The sequence below is a fragment of the Protopterus annectens genome, chromosome 7.part0 (assembly GCF_019279795.1).
Source record: "Protopterus annectens isolate FY-2018-M chromosome 7.part0, PAN1.0, whole genome shotgun sequence".
NCBI classification, from domain to species: Eukaryota; Metazoa; Chordata; order Ceratodontiformes; family Protopteridae; genus Protopterus; species Protopterus annectens.
In genome coordinates this window covers 805800559-805815431 of record NC_056739.1, presented here as the reverse complement: position 1 = coordinate 805815431, position 14873 = coordinate 805800559, and the positions used below count along the sequence as shown (strand labels likewise).

Here is a 14873-nt window from a genome sequence, read left to right as displayed (position 1 = left end):
AACATAGTCACACTACTATGTTTGCATTTTACAGAAGCTGTTCATCCTCCAAGCTTTTTAGGCCCCCCTCGAAAAACAACCACAATGCCATACAAGGGGTCAAGCTGTCCTAGCAGCTATCACCTCCTATCTCTCGATTCACAGCCACTCACATACTTCCTTCTACATTTATTGCCGCCTGATGCAGACTTTTTCTAACGTAACCCATCTATTTCTTGGCTGGATGTCGTCCTTCCTCCCTCTCCCAATGCCACTTTAATAAACTGTCTTCTGCTTTTCTGTTCATGTGACCAAACTATCGTCATCTATTCACCTTAGGTTTCTATGCCATAGTGATACACCGGTTGCACCACTTTTTTGTATGCATTATTTTTCAGTTTATTTGGCCTTCTTCTATCATTCACTTCCCCTGATACATTCTATCACTTGGCTGCAGCATCTACAATTCTAGCTTTGACCTCCTCATTCAGACTTCCCTTCTTCTCCATTGAAATCTCCCAAATTCTTGAAGCTGTTAAACTGCTCCACTGTTTTCCATTTGTACTTAAATGCCATAGGGCAAAAAAGTATATAATCTGGCCTGAAATCCACAAATGGTGTAAAAGCAATTCAACGTACCATTTTTGATGGACATGTCGCACTTCAACTTTACTGTAGAAACATCCATGTTGCCTCTTGGTTTACATCAGAAACTGTATACAACTTTGTACTGACCCCCCCCCCCACCCAGAGTTATAAGAATATATATCAATATAAATTGTGTAGGTCACTGGTAGTGTCACTTAACAAGCCTACACAACAAACTACGAACACAGACTTTGTAAATCCAAGTTTTATTTCTCAAACACCCATCCAAATACTGAATGAGTCAGTGATAACTTAACAGGACTAAAGCTTAAACATCACTCCTCTAAATAGGAACCTATAAAATCTGACAGACAACTTCCTAACCAAACCATTAAAGTTTGGCAACAGTAGAAATGTATGTCATGCTACAAGAGCAGAAAAGCAGGCCAGGACATAAACATCTTTATTTATTTATTTTACTTTTGTTAACCAGGATAGTCAGACTGGGTTACAGCCCATTTTTGGCTAAGGCCCAGGGTCCAGGGAAAAATTATAGAAAAAAAGGAGTTTCAGTTTTAAAAAATAGTATTAACAGTGTCTAGCAATCTAAATGATGCACACAAATATAGCATGATGGAGGGTACACACAACAATTAAATGGAAATGTTAATTTCTAGCATTTTTTTATTTTAAAGGCTAGACACAAATATAACAGTTCTAACAAATTTTAAAGAATAGACAAATATAAACAGCACATAAAATGCATACACTGCAATTTGAAAATAAACCCATAAGTACGCAAGGTCATAAAAGTACCCCCAACAGGAGGTATACAAGGTCACAAAATACACACAAATAGATAAAAGCTTACTTGCAGCATATAACAGTTGCAGAACAACCCACTAATATATGGGGTCATAAAATACCCGCAAAAGGGAATAGTTTAACTCCAGTGTTACAGATGAGAGGTAAAACATACTTAATTCAGTGTATACTAGAGTTTCATGCCAGGAAAGAGCACTACAGATGCAATGTTTGCTCTGAGAGTGTTACTGGAGAAATACAGAGAAGGTCAGAAGGAGTTGCATTGCATCTTTGTAGACTTGGAGAAAGCATATGACAGGGTGCCTAGAGAAGAGTTGTGGTATTGTATGAGGAAGTCGGGAGTGGCAGAGAAGTATGCAAGAGTGGTACAGGATATGTACGAGGGTAGCGTGACAGTGGTGAGGACTCCAGTGGGAGTGACAGATCCGTTTAATCAAGGATCAGCTCAGAGTCCTTTCTTATTTGCAATGGTGATGGACAGGTTGACAGATGAGATCAGACAGGAGGCCCCGTGGACTATGATGTTTGCAGATGACATTGTGATCTGTATTTTGAGTAGGAATCAGGTTGAGGAGACTCTGGAGAGGTGGAGATATGCTCTAGAGAGCAGAGGAATGAAGGTCAGCAGGGCTAAGACAGAATATATGTGTGTAAATGAGAGGGAGGGTAGAGGAATGGTGAGGATGCAGGGAGTAGAGTTGGTAAAGGTGGACAAGTTTAAGTACTTGGGATCAACAGTTCAGAGTAATGGTGAATGTGGAAGAGAGGTGAAGAAGAGAGTACAGGCACAGGGTGGAATGGGTGGAGAAGAGTGTCAGGGGTGATTTGTGACAGACGGGTACCAGTAAGAGTGAAAGTGAAGGTCTACAAGAGGGTAGTGAGACCAGCTATGTTATATGGGTTGGAGACAGTGGCATTGACAAAAAGGCAGGAGTCAGAGCTGGATGTGGCAGAGTTAAAGATGTTAAGATTTGCACTCGGTGTGACTAGGATGGATAGGATTAGGAATCAGTATATTAGAGGGTCAGCTCATGTTGGACAGTTTGGAGACAAAGCAAGAGAGACTAGATTGCGTTTCTTTGTACATGTGCTGAGGAGGGATGATGGGTATATTGGGAAAAAGATGCTAAGGATGGAGCTGCCAGGTAAGAGGAATGCCTAAGATAAGGTTTATGGACGTGGTGAGAGAGGACATGCAGGCGGTTGGTGTGACAGAGCAAGATGCAGAGGATAGGAAGAAATGGAAAGAGATGATCCGCTGTGGCGACCCCTAATGGGAAAAGCCGAAAGATGATGATGCTAGAGTTATAAATAAATTGGAAGCCTATTACAGTGGGAAATGTGTGGTTACAAGGATGACTTACTAGTTGGCAGGATACAGAGTGGAACTGTAGGCACCATAGAAAGGAGCGAGGGTATGAGTTGAAGGTGGCAACAGAAATTGGGAAGAGAATGATAGATGAGATGCAGAGAAATGCAAGAAATGTGTAATGAGGTGATTAGGTGAGGGAAGAAAATTAGTGTGTGGTAGCAGCAGTATGTTATGAGATATGAAGTTGGAGGAAAGTTAAATAGGCGGGAGCCTACAGAAGTAAGAGCAAGAGTAAAGAATATGTGTAGTTGCTAGATAAACCAGGAGTGGTACAAGAGCAAAGCCAAATTTTACAGAGGAAGTCTTTTATAAGTTTTTTAAAGTGAGATGGGTTGAACGTGGTTAGGACTGGTTGAGGAATGGTATTCCATATCTTTGAGATGTGGTTTGAATAAGAGGAGTTGCCAGCTGCTTTATTGTTAGATTTAGTAACTTGTAGTATCTGTCAGAAGATCGGTGGAAGCGAATGTTAGTATAACATTGCAGCAGAGTTTGAAGGGTGTTTGTGCAGAGGTCAGTTGTGTGCAAGTCAGCTGGTTGGGAGTTTCTAACCAGTTTAGTTGATGTAAGGCAGCGCTGTGGTGAGCCCTATTTGCTGTGGTGAGCCCTATTTGCGGTGTTGGTGGCAAATTTTACAATCTTATTATAGCAGCTTTCTAATTTGCAAAACTCAGTGTTAATAAAGATGAGAAAAGTGTATAATTGGGTGGAGAGTAGAAGAGTATGCGCTATCTACTGTCTAATTAGGAAAGACCTAACTATACAGCGAGACAAGTTTTATGTGTATTTTTTAACGAACTGGAATACGTGTAAAACAAATTTCAGATTATTGTTGATTAGTACACCTAGTAGTTTTGTTTGTGTGATGGCGGATACTGTGGTGTTGTTGGAGGAGTGTATTTGGAATGGGGGTAGGGGGCTACATGATTTATTGGACTGAAGCAGCATCAGCTTAGTTTTAGAGGGATTCAGAATTAGCTGAGATTCTGAAAAAGACCTGATTCAGCAACAGAGGAGGACTACTGGGTTGTGTAAACAAGTTGTTTTAGGTTGTGGTTCACATAGCTGCAGAAATGTAAATCAAAAAGACTTAGCAAATAAGACACCAAGCAGTTTAGATTACTGTTTTAATAAATAATTTATAGTTCGTAAGCACGAGGCAATACACAGAAGGGCAATTTGATGTGGCACTGTCTATTTATTTTAAAGTTTTTTTTAGCTAAGCACACTAAATACAAACAAGTACAAGGTTGACAGTATTTTAAAAGGAGACGATGTAATCCAATTTTCTTTACACTGTTAAAAAACAGAGACAGGTCTAAATCTAAATTATTGGCAACAGTAAACCAATGTCATTTTCTACATAACCCAGAAGCTTTACTGTCAAAAACAGAGATCAATACAAATCAATACCCGGAAGAAGGATTTTTTTTTCCTTCTTTGAGAAAGACAATCCATCCACATCCTTGACGGAATGCCAAACTGCTGAAAAACTCCAAATAAATACGTAATGTACCGTCACCCCAGCACCACCGCAAGAAAACACAAGTACTCAATCCCTGAAAGTTTCAAGCCACGCATGGAAACTTCCTTATAAACACTTAAACTATATATACAAATATTCTTCGGTAATACGTTTACCCTTGCGCTTATACTGCCTACTTAACACTTAGAATGACACTCGCAGTTTCCGAACCACCCTAATTTAATGGGATAATAGAACGGAGGACTGCAGAATTAAAACGCAGTCCATCAAACAGCTGTCGAAAGCAGATGGATGTTTAGGTGTACTTAAACTGGAACGTGCTGGGTCACAATTCACGGAAACAATTAATTTTACTTTAAAAAGGTACCCCGGCATACACCTGTCAACGTTTACATCCCTTTACAAGCTGTCAATGGGCACCCCTCAAGTGTTGCTAAAAGCTCCCATCTTCCGTGACAACCGTCATAGCAGGTGTCCACCTTCAAAGCCCGCCGTGCCATTAAAAATATTCGCGGGCGAAGTAAAAAAAAAATACCCACTGTACTCCCTCGGAGATGCGTGACTGTAGCCCTCTGGCCGTCTTTGACACACTCAAAAACATCTGCGTCGTTGAAGTCTTTCCCACTACCTCCCCAAGACATATACAAAAACTGGACTCCCACCACACGACAGGCACACCTCATGACAAGAGACAACGTAGCCATCAAAACCAAATCAAAACGCACCAAAGTCTGGCTCCACATCACATCTCCTCGTGTATCGGACCTTGGCGCTTCAAGTGTAGCCCCGTACGAGAATTCCTTCTAATTCTGCCCCAGCGTTCCCACACAATCCAAAAATTCTTTGTAGAGACTTGCGATGGCAAAACTGAATATAGCTCTTGCCACTAACCAAATTGCTAAGAGGTACCTTGTCAGCAAAGCCAATTGTTTTATGGGAAATGTAGTTCGTAAGCAGTAGCATGTGTCTTCGTTCGAATTGCACGCTGGGCGAGAATATGTTGAGCGTGAAAGAAAGAGAGAAGTGCTGTTTTAATAAGTTATCTGAGGTATGCATGACTTACTTGATTCCGGGCTAACACTTTTAATGGTAATGTTACAGACAAAAATGTATGTATTAATAATAATAATACAAGGGAAAACCGAAGGATCCAGTAATGAGAGCAGCAAAACACACTGGAAAAACAGGGAGAATTGGAGTCGGAAGGTGTTTAGGATGTGGTGCTGCTGTTCTGCTTACAGGGCAGGTTGGAATGTCACTGGAGATGGGAAATAAGAGTGGGGAACTTTATTAGAGAGAGTAAATGCAGAGTAATACCGAAGAGTAGACAGAACGACATGGGGAAGGGCTAGTACTGATGAAAGAGAGACAGACAGAAGTGGACATGGAGGACCAAGCACCACAAGAACAGGAGGGAAAATTGACAGGGAGGGACACAGCAGTATAGGAGGGAGAGAGGGTGAAAGATACAAAACTCTGAAGACAGCCAATGAAACACTAATGGACGAAAAAGAAAATAATCAGATACAATTTAGCGAAGTAACCAGCACAAGCTATTACAAGTGATGCGTGTGAAATGGTTTCAAATGGAAAGGTTTTTGCTGGAGGGCAGGGAATTAAGGAGTTGAGAGCCAAAGAATCTTGTTAGATCTAATTGCGTTGACTATTAAAACATCAATTAATAGAAAGCAAGTAGGTTGTTCCATAAGTGATCATGTAAAATTAAGAATGTGAAATACAAGATTTAGTATTGGGTCACAGACTCTGAGTGTCAGAAAGAAGCCTGTAGCAAAATGAACTGCTTGGATCTTGAATATGACGTCATAGTATAATGATGATGATCGTTTTCTAATGCTAGTCAAGATTCAAGATGTTTTGCATTTAATATAAAGATTGCATTTATGGAAATGGGTCTGACAACTGCTGTTTCTGTGTGGCATTGTAAATTGTTTTAAATGTTTGTCAGATGAAATTTCTAAATAACTATCTGGCATATTAAACAATATTGCTCAAATATACCCTTATTTGTTTTTTTTATTTGATTAGATGCAATATTTTATGCTTGTTATCTGTGAGTGTTGCTACCTGTGAATAAAGTGACTTTATGTTAGAAGAGTTATAAGCTGTAAGTAGTTAAAAAAAAATTTTTTTGAAAATTAAACTTTTCTTTTTTTCTGCTATCAACCTTGTACCCCAAGTAATGCCTCGTTTTATATTGCACACCCTGTACATTACATTTTAAGTAGTAACATGTTTAAAATAGATCATTTTCTATCAGCAATAAAGATCCAAGTGTATGAACAATAGTTTTTTTTTTTCTTGAATTAACACTATTGCCTTGTATAGTACCTTTCACCTTACTTTTTGTTTTTCATAATAGGCTTTATTGTGTATTTGATAATAGCCATTACTATAACCTTTCCAACTCGGCACGTAAAAATCTACTGCCAATCATTAGCGGACTGGAGTTCCGCTGTGGTGACCCCTAACCGGGAAAAGCCGAAAGACACAACAACAACAACTATAACCTTTTCATGACCACATACCTAAGTCACATCCCAGATAGATATAAACTGGAAGACACACTTCATTCCTTACTGCTTTCATACTTATGTCCAGATTACACAAGAACTGGGTAGTGCAGCAGAGGATATTTGCCATCCTAAACTGCAACCCAAATCCTTAATGCCAGCTGAACAGCAGAGTACACCTTTGACTGCCCAAGACTATGAAAAGTTGTAAGTTTAACGCATAACCGCTATGCCAGAACCAATTAAAAAGGTTCAGTTACATGTTAATTTACACTGACTGTTTCAGATTCTCATGTTGTAACTGCCAAGACCACATCACCATTTGCATGTTGTCATAATAGTACATGGATGACATAGAAAATGATGTCATTCATGTAGTATTAGCTGTAACAGTACAATGTAGCCACACTGTAGGGCTGCACTGCAAAAGAATAGTTTGCGTTTTTTAAAAAATAAATAAATAATGTTGAGTCACCCAGTTGTTTTAAGGTGATAACTACCATGCATAGCACAGTCCTCCCTGGACCACAGTTCGCACTGCAGCAGCTATAGTACAGCATCCACTGTATGTCAGTGGCTATAAGGCAGGTATATGGCTTATCCACCATGTAATGCTTGTAGTATCATTTTTTTTTTCTTGCTGACATTTTTGCTTATCAGCCCTGATTTTGATGCCATTCATTTATTCATTCATTCTCTCACCATTCAGTGAGTCCCTCGTGGAGGCAAAAGGCAAACAGAAGAGGCAATCATCTAGACAGCTATATCAGGGCTTGTGTCCTTTCTCACATTTGATGAAACAAGCAAGGAGGACTTTCTGTCTTGGGTCCTAGCCCCACTCCCCACAGTGGCTGATGTGAATGCTAATTCACGTTGGAGAGTTTCTACAGCCTCCTGTTTGTACACTTAGGTGCTAATTAGGGCTACAGCCATCAGCTTGATAAGCCAAGTCTGTGCCATTGCTCGTCACTTGTTAAGTTCATCACCTGGAAACCTCCACTTTTATGTGGTGAAACAACTCAGAGGATGACAAATCTCTCCCCTCATAGGTAGGCAAGTCAGAAATAGGTGTTCACTCCTACCCCAGCCAAGATTCCAGCACCACAGCCACTATTTGATCCTACATTATCTAGGTCATACTCGTGGCTTTATCCCACAGTGCCACAAAGCCTTGCATGACTGAAGTACCAGTTCTGACATACTAAGCAGCACGAGGAATCGTGAGATCTATTTTTAGAATCAGGCACTGTATAACTCCTTGGGATAACACTTCACCTCATATTAATTATTTTGGAATCTCACTGCTGCTTTTATTTCCCCTAGTTTCATATTTCATTGTACAAAAAAAAAAAAAATGGTATCACTGTTTTATAAAGCATGTCCCTACCACAGTCACTCTCTTCCATCACATTCACCTACATACTTCTGAATTGTCCAGATTTTCACAGAATGTCCAGATTTTTGGCTCATATTTTTGGTGCATTCCTCATAAAATTTATTATTTTCTTGCAGATCACCGATGATTGAAGTCATTAAATAATAACAGACATTTGAGTTCCAAGCTTCATATCCTTCAGAAAATGGATGCTATTCTAGTAACTGTAAGTTTATAAGAGCAATATTTAAAATCTATCCCTACGTTTGTGCTTTTGTCCTCCCATTATTTTTGGCTGTCGAGATTTCTTGCACTAAGAGGTTAAGAGATACGCTCACCTTCCACACCTTAACTGTCTCCCACAGTTCTATCATCCAGGGTTTACTGTCAGCCACATGCTGTCTTTTAAATACCCCAAAGCTTTCACTTATCCCCTCTTTTTAGGTTCAAAGGTATGTACTAAGCATGTGGTCCCGAAGGCTTTTGAGAAGCCTAGCCAGCTAAGTCCACGAATAATTAGATGAGTTACACTTCCTAATCAATAAATGCCTTGCTACATACCCCATGGGTAAGTTTATGACTGCCCATCCAATTATCTAGAGCAGTTGTGAATACATCCAATGTACTGCTTTGCTTGATTAACATGGAGAAAACTTATCCTATAAATTGTGATTCTTTAGGTTAAGAATCTATCATGCTAGCATATTCCATTTACTTGTCAGTAAAGGTTAAGGACTTTTGGTGCAGGATTATAAGGTGCATTTGTTTTATGTAGGTTTAAAGGATCAACCATCAGGGAGTTTTTCATGTCTCAAAATGCCAACAGAGATCCCTGTGAAAGAACCTGCATGAGAAAGACTATAGTGAGCTTTTTTAGTTTATCATCAAAGCTCAACGAGTGGAAACTAGTACATTTCTTGGTCAGAAATCCTTGAGGCCTTTCAAGGTGGATGATGCTTAGAGAGGTACATGCCTAAGGGGGCGCTTTCTTCTATGATGGGTCAGATAAGGAAGGTAAAGAGAGGAATTCTGACTTCTTTAACTCCTGGGATATTCTGTTTATGGTTGACACATGATGGTCAGAAGACAATTTGTTTTCAATGAAAATACCCAGATCTTTTATAAATGAGTTGACTTTAAGAGGGTGTCTTGGAAATGGTATGAAGTGGGGACTTCCTGCTTGCTGAATACAAACACGCCAACTTTTTTCGCATTAATCGTATGTCCACGGTCAGTACACCAGGCATAAATCTTATCCAGACACTGTTGAAGAAAACACGTCTTTAGGGAAGTATATAATGGCACTCAGTTTGTCATTATTTGCAAACTTAGTGAGTCATAGCCCATCAACATCTGCTTTAGCATCAAAAAAGTAGATGCCAAGGAGCAGGCATCCTTGGACAGAGCTTGGGGAATTCCACTGGTGACATCTTTTTTGCATAAAAGAGGCACCCTCGACCCTTACTATGTCAGCCCTGTTAGTGAGCCAGTTGGATAGCTAATGGACAATGTAAGGATTAATGCTAAGCTATGGATGCCTATTGATAATACTTGCATGGGGAGTTGTATCAAAGGCCTGAGCTAGGTGTAGATAAGATGTGTGAATGGCATAGCTCAGATCTAGGACTTCTGTGAACCATTTGGTGAAACTGATAACATTGAGTAAACATGAACTTCCTTTAACAAAGTCATGTTGGCTTGGACCAAGGGACTGAACATTCCCTGTAATATTGTTTGTAAGGGTTTGCCTACATTTGATCAAGGCATAAGAACAAGAGTTATGCTATTGAAAAATTCAAAACCAAACAGCATAATTTGAAAAACATTAAAAAAAAAAAAATGCGGGGGGGGAGCAAGCCTTCTCTGCAACACCATGTTGTGAGTTTGGTCCCCATATTACCCTAACTTGTATACATATATATATATATATATATATATATATATATATATATATATATATATATATATATAGACAGATAGATATATAGATATATATGGGTCTACTTCTAAATTTCAAACCCAAAATGTCAAATGTCTTATGGTCGAGACCATAAGATTGAAGTTTTGAAACTGAAATTTAAATAAAAACAAAAAAATCTTTTTTTACCCCACACTCCTTGCTAATTAAATACACCAACTCCGGGATCACACTATAGTGAAGAAAACCGTAAATATACTGTTCCGTGCTGTATGGTGATCTACATTTAAATGGTTCAAAGTTTCAAAACTTCAGTCTTATGGTCTTGAGATGTTTTGAAAGTTCAAAATTTAGAACTAGACCCATATATGTAATATATATGTGTATATATATATATATTTATATATTTATATATATGTATATATATATATGTACGCATGTACTGATTCCATGGTTGTACTATAGTAAGAAAAAAAGGAAAAGAGAAATGAAAGTGTGTCACAGGCTTGCACAATCTAACACATTAGGATAAAAGGAACTCCAGCAGTCAGCATTTGGAGTATAGACCCTCAATTGCATATGCTGCAACAAAATGTAGTTAAGTCATTTATGAGATCTGCTAAGATATGTTCCCTGATATTAAAAATGGTGCTGATGAGTCTTCTGGGTCTGTAGTTACCAGAAACTGTGACAGGACCACCCTTTTTTAGTGGAACCAGTATGGCCTTTCGCCAAGCATGAGATACCAAACCAGTGGAGAGAATGATATTAAATAGGCTAAGGAGGGTATAGCAAAGATATATTTGGAGCTTATAGGTATCCCACTCCACAAAGGGGGAGTCACCACTAATCCTGGGAACTATCGCCCTATTAGCCTGATGAGCCTCGTCTGCAAGGCCATGGAACGTATCATCATGGAATTCATAAACAAAGACATTGGTAACCTCCAAACTCTGGACCCCTCCGAGTTCGGGTTTGTGAAAGGCAGATCTTGCCTCCTGAACCTGGTCAACTTCTTTGAGGCAGTCACCAAAGCAGTAGACGAGGGTAAGGTGGTTCACACAGCCTATCTTGACCTCGCCAAGGCTTTCAACACCATCCCCCATTCTGGAATTATAGCTAAACTCACTAAACTAGGTATAAATTCTTATGTCACAAGATGGGTTGCTAACTGGCTCACTGACAGAACCCACACTGTAAAAGTTGCAGACTCCAAATCTGACTTCAAACCAGTGACAAGTGGAGTACCACAGGGTTCAGTCCTGGGACCTCTCCTGTTTGGTATCTACTTCTCTGAAGTACAGGATAACACAGAAGGCCACTTGCTAACGAAGTTCGCAGATGACTGCAAACTATGAGCTATAGTCAAGTCCCCAAATGATGTGGACATCCTACAGAAGGGCCTCACTGAGACAGATGCCTGGTGTCAGAGCCATGGTCTCAAGCACAATGCTAAAAAGTGCATTGTTATCCCCTTTGGTAAAAACTCTGTACCCATGAACTACCACATAGGTGGCAGTCTTCCTAACACCGAATGTGTGATAAGAGACCTTGGGATATAGGTGGACAGTAGTCTCTCCTTTGATAATCACATTGCCACAGTAATCAGGAAATCCTTCTACATAGCACACCTCATCACAAAAGGGTTCTCATCCATGAAAAAAGAGGTCATTGTTCCCCTCTACTCGACACTCATTATACCCATTATAGAGTACAACACCCCTTTTGGAATGTACCTCACAAGACACCTGCAGCAGCTGGAAAGGCCACAGAAGTACCTCACAAAGAGAATTACTGGCCTCAAACAGATTCCCTACACTGAGCGTCTCAAAAAACTCCAGCTTTACTCTGTAGCATATTGCCTACTCTGAAGTGATCTCTGCCTAACATATAAAGCTATGTCAAACCCAGAACTGTTGGACATGCTACACCTAAAGAAATCCCAATCCCTCCGAGCAACATGGTCTAGGGACCTAAACCTTCTCACCACAATAAACAGGACTTGCTGGAGGGATAGATTCCTGTCCCAGAGACTTTCCATACTCTGGAACAGGCTACCCATCTATGTCAAGCAAAGTTCCTCATTAACACTCTTCAAGAAAAATCTTGATGAGTGGATGGGAAATAGGAAATACACCCCGGGGATCACTTCTGTGGCTCTGCTCGACAGGGGCACAGGAAATTAACTTTCTTGGGTTGGCGTAAGCCAGGGAACTTTGTTGGCTAGGCTGACTTAGGCCTCGGGCCGATAGCCTAGTATCTACCTATGAACAAGGAGGCAACTAGATAAGTTGTCTTGATGCATGAAAGTGGGGTTTTTTTGTTCTTTGATAGAGATGATAAGATATGATTGAGAGAGATAACAAGAAAAGTAGACATTAGGTGGGTAATGTGTGGACTGAAGTTTGGTTGTTGGAGAAATATTCAAACAGAACTTCTCAGCATGTATGTCAGCAATGGCTGATCAAAGTAAGTGGAACCACAACTTTCAATTTGGCTGCATACTTTTCAACAGTTTAATTTCAGCACTTTCAATGTAAAAACAGAAAATGAGAAAAGGAAGCCAGCAACATTGTCATTTTGGATAAAATTCAGTTGCTGGGTAGTAAATTACACTGCTTGGATGCTAACAAAGCAGAAATGTAGATAACCTAAAAGAAAATCAGCCAGAAAAGTTGAAGTGAAAAAGTAAAAATCCTGCAGCTGTTCAACAAAAAAACAGCTTAAGTTTCAGTTTTTGGTACAATAGATGGCTTCCAGTAATTTAGAGGAAAAGTAAATCAAATATACTAAGAAGTTAATAAAATAAATGAAACAGTAAAAGAATATATCAAGACAAATAGCAAAAGGCTGGACAAAAATAGAAGAAACTCTAACCAGCGATTCAGATGAACTAATAAAACTTCAAAATCAAAGGTCAAAATGAAGAAAAGGCTGGCTCAGTAAGAACCTGCTCAAGAAGAGCTGTTTCAAAAAGTAGTAAATTTAGAAGAAGACAGAGCATGCACAGAAAACCTGAGATTTTCTGCTGTACCACAGAAACTGGAAGGAATAGACTGTATTAATTTTTTGAAATCACAAATGCACAATTGGACTGATGTTCCACAGTAAGTTTGTTGACAGAAAGTGCACATCAAGTGCATGCAGTAAACATGGCCATGAGAAAGCAGCCAATACCGATATTAGTAAAGATGCAATCATACCAGCAGAAATAACTGATCATTAAAAAATAAACACGGAAGAAAGGAAAAGTATTAAAAATTGGTGACAGCAGAGTGTTTCTGGAAAATTAGTATTCACTGTATACCAAGGAGAAATTAAGCAAATTTATCCCACTAATCAGGGAATGTCAAGAGGCATGTGTGAGATTCAAGCTATTGTATCCGGTTGTCTTCAGAATATTTTTTCTGTTGGGTTAAAAATATTTTGGGATGCAGAACATGCTAAGGAGGACATCAAAAAGTTTATTCAACAAAAAAGTGCACCATCAAGCAGAATGGGATTGCACGTCAGTCTTCTGACAATGAAGCTCATCCAGAGACTTTGCCAGTGAAACCTTTTCCAATGTTCCAAAGAAAATACCCGAGAGACAGAAAAAAAGCACAGAAGTTGAAGAATTAGAAGTACCTTGGACTTGAACCAGAGCTTGGTGTTGTGAGATGAAGATGAACAGGATGATGACCAACAACACTGAAATTAGTGAATAAATTGCAGACTGTAAAGCATCAATATTGTTTGTGAAATATGACTTTACAATAAAAAGTGCCTGAGAAAAATTGGAATTTTATTGACTTTGTTAAATGTGTGGATGGACTGTAAACCATATACCCCACTTTATGCCATTAATGTTTAAAAGGACAACTAAAGGGGAAAAAAGAAGTAACTGTAAGTAAACCAAATTGTGTTCATAGTAGTATTTATATTAAATACTAATATGAATACTAACTAGTAATTATACAAAATATTTCATGATATATAAAATGCATGCTATATTGTAAAGCAGCTTTTTAAGGATGCAGTCGGGGTATTTTAAATGGGGGTTGTTTTCAGTGATTGTTGTGTATGCTGAAGATATTAAAGTAAACAAGCACTTTTCCTAAGTTGTAAGAAATATAGGTTTTATATGAAAACAAGATAAGAAAAGTTGGACAGAAGCAAGTTTAGGTTAATATAATGCTGTAATCTTGGGCAGCTGGGTTGGAGTATTAAAGAGCACTTATTTATTACACATCAAATTAAGATGATAATTGTGCTTGTTTTTTTACAAGGGCGGATATCTAGATTAATGTCCTTGGCTTAAGCTATTAATGTATTTTTTAGATACCTTTTTTTTCCACCAGCAAATGTCCCCCTTGGGAGACATGAAGTCTACAGTTGAGGGCAGCTGTCCAGGGGAATTTTGTACATTGTGCTCTGAGTGAAATTTACAATGTTTCCTTCTTGCATCTGCAGAATTAATAATTGCTTTTATCATTACTAACTACTTTTGCATGGAATCAGGCTGTCTGCAGATGCAAGCAATTAATATTGATAGTTCTGAACATTTTTTTTACTGAAGGAAATGCAAAATTTAAAGGTACACTGGCAAGTAGTTCAGTAAAAATGAAGTCTGAAATTATGGAATGTGAATTATTGATAGTATTCCCACAAGGGCCTTAATACTTAACTGTGTTTAATATAACACTGTACAATTCAGTTTGATTTAAAGGTGCCCAATGCACCTTTTCTTAGGGTTAAAAGTTAATGTTTTCTGAAAACATACAAGCTGTGTTTCACATTTGAGGAGGTGATATAGCTGA

General features: G+C 38.8%; 1 protein-coding gene across 1 annotated transcript in view; it reads right to left on the bottom strand.

Annotated features, from left to right (window-relative positions):
* Positions 1-5166, bottom strand: part of LOC122806703 (polyamine-transporting ATPase 13A3-like) — a gene marked incomplete in the record, with an annotated part of 1429840 nt that extends 1424674 nt beyond the window's left edge. Inside the window, 1 exon segment of the mRNA XM_044077342.1 lies at positions 4976-5166.
* Positions 5167-14873: the final 9707 nt, after the last annotated feature.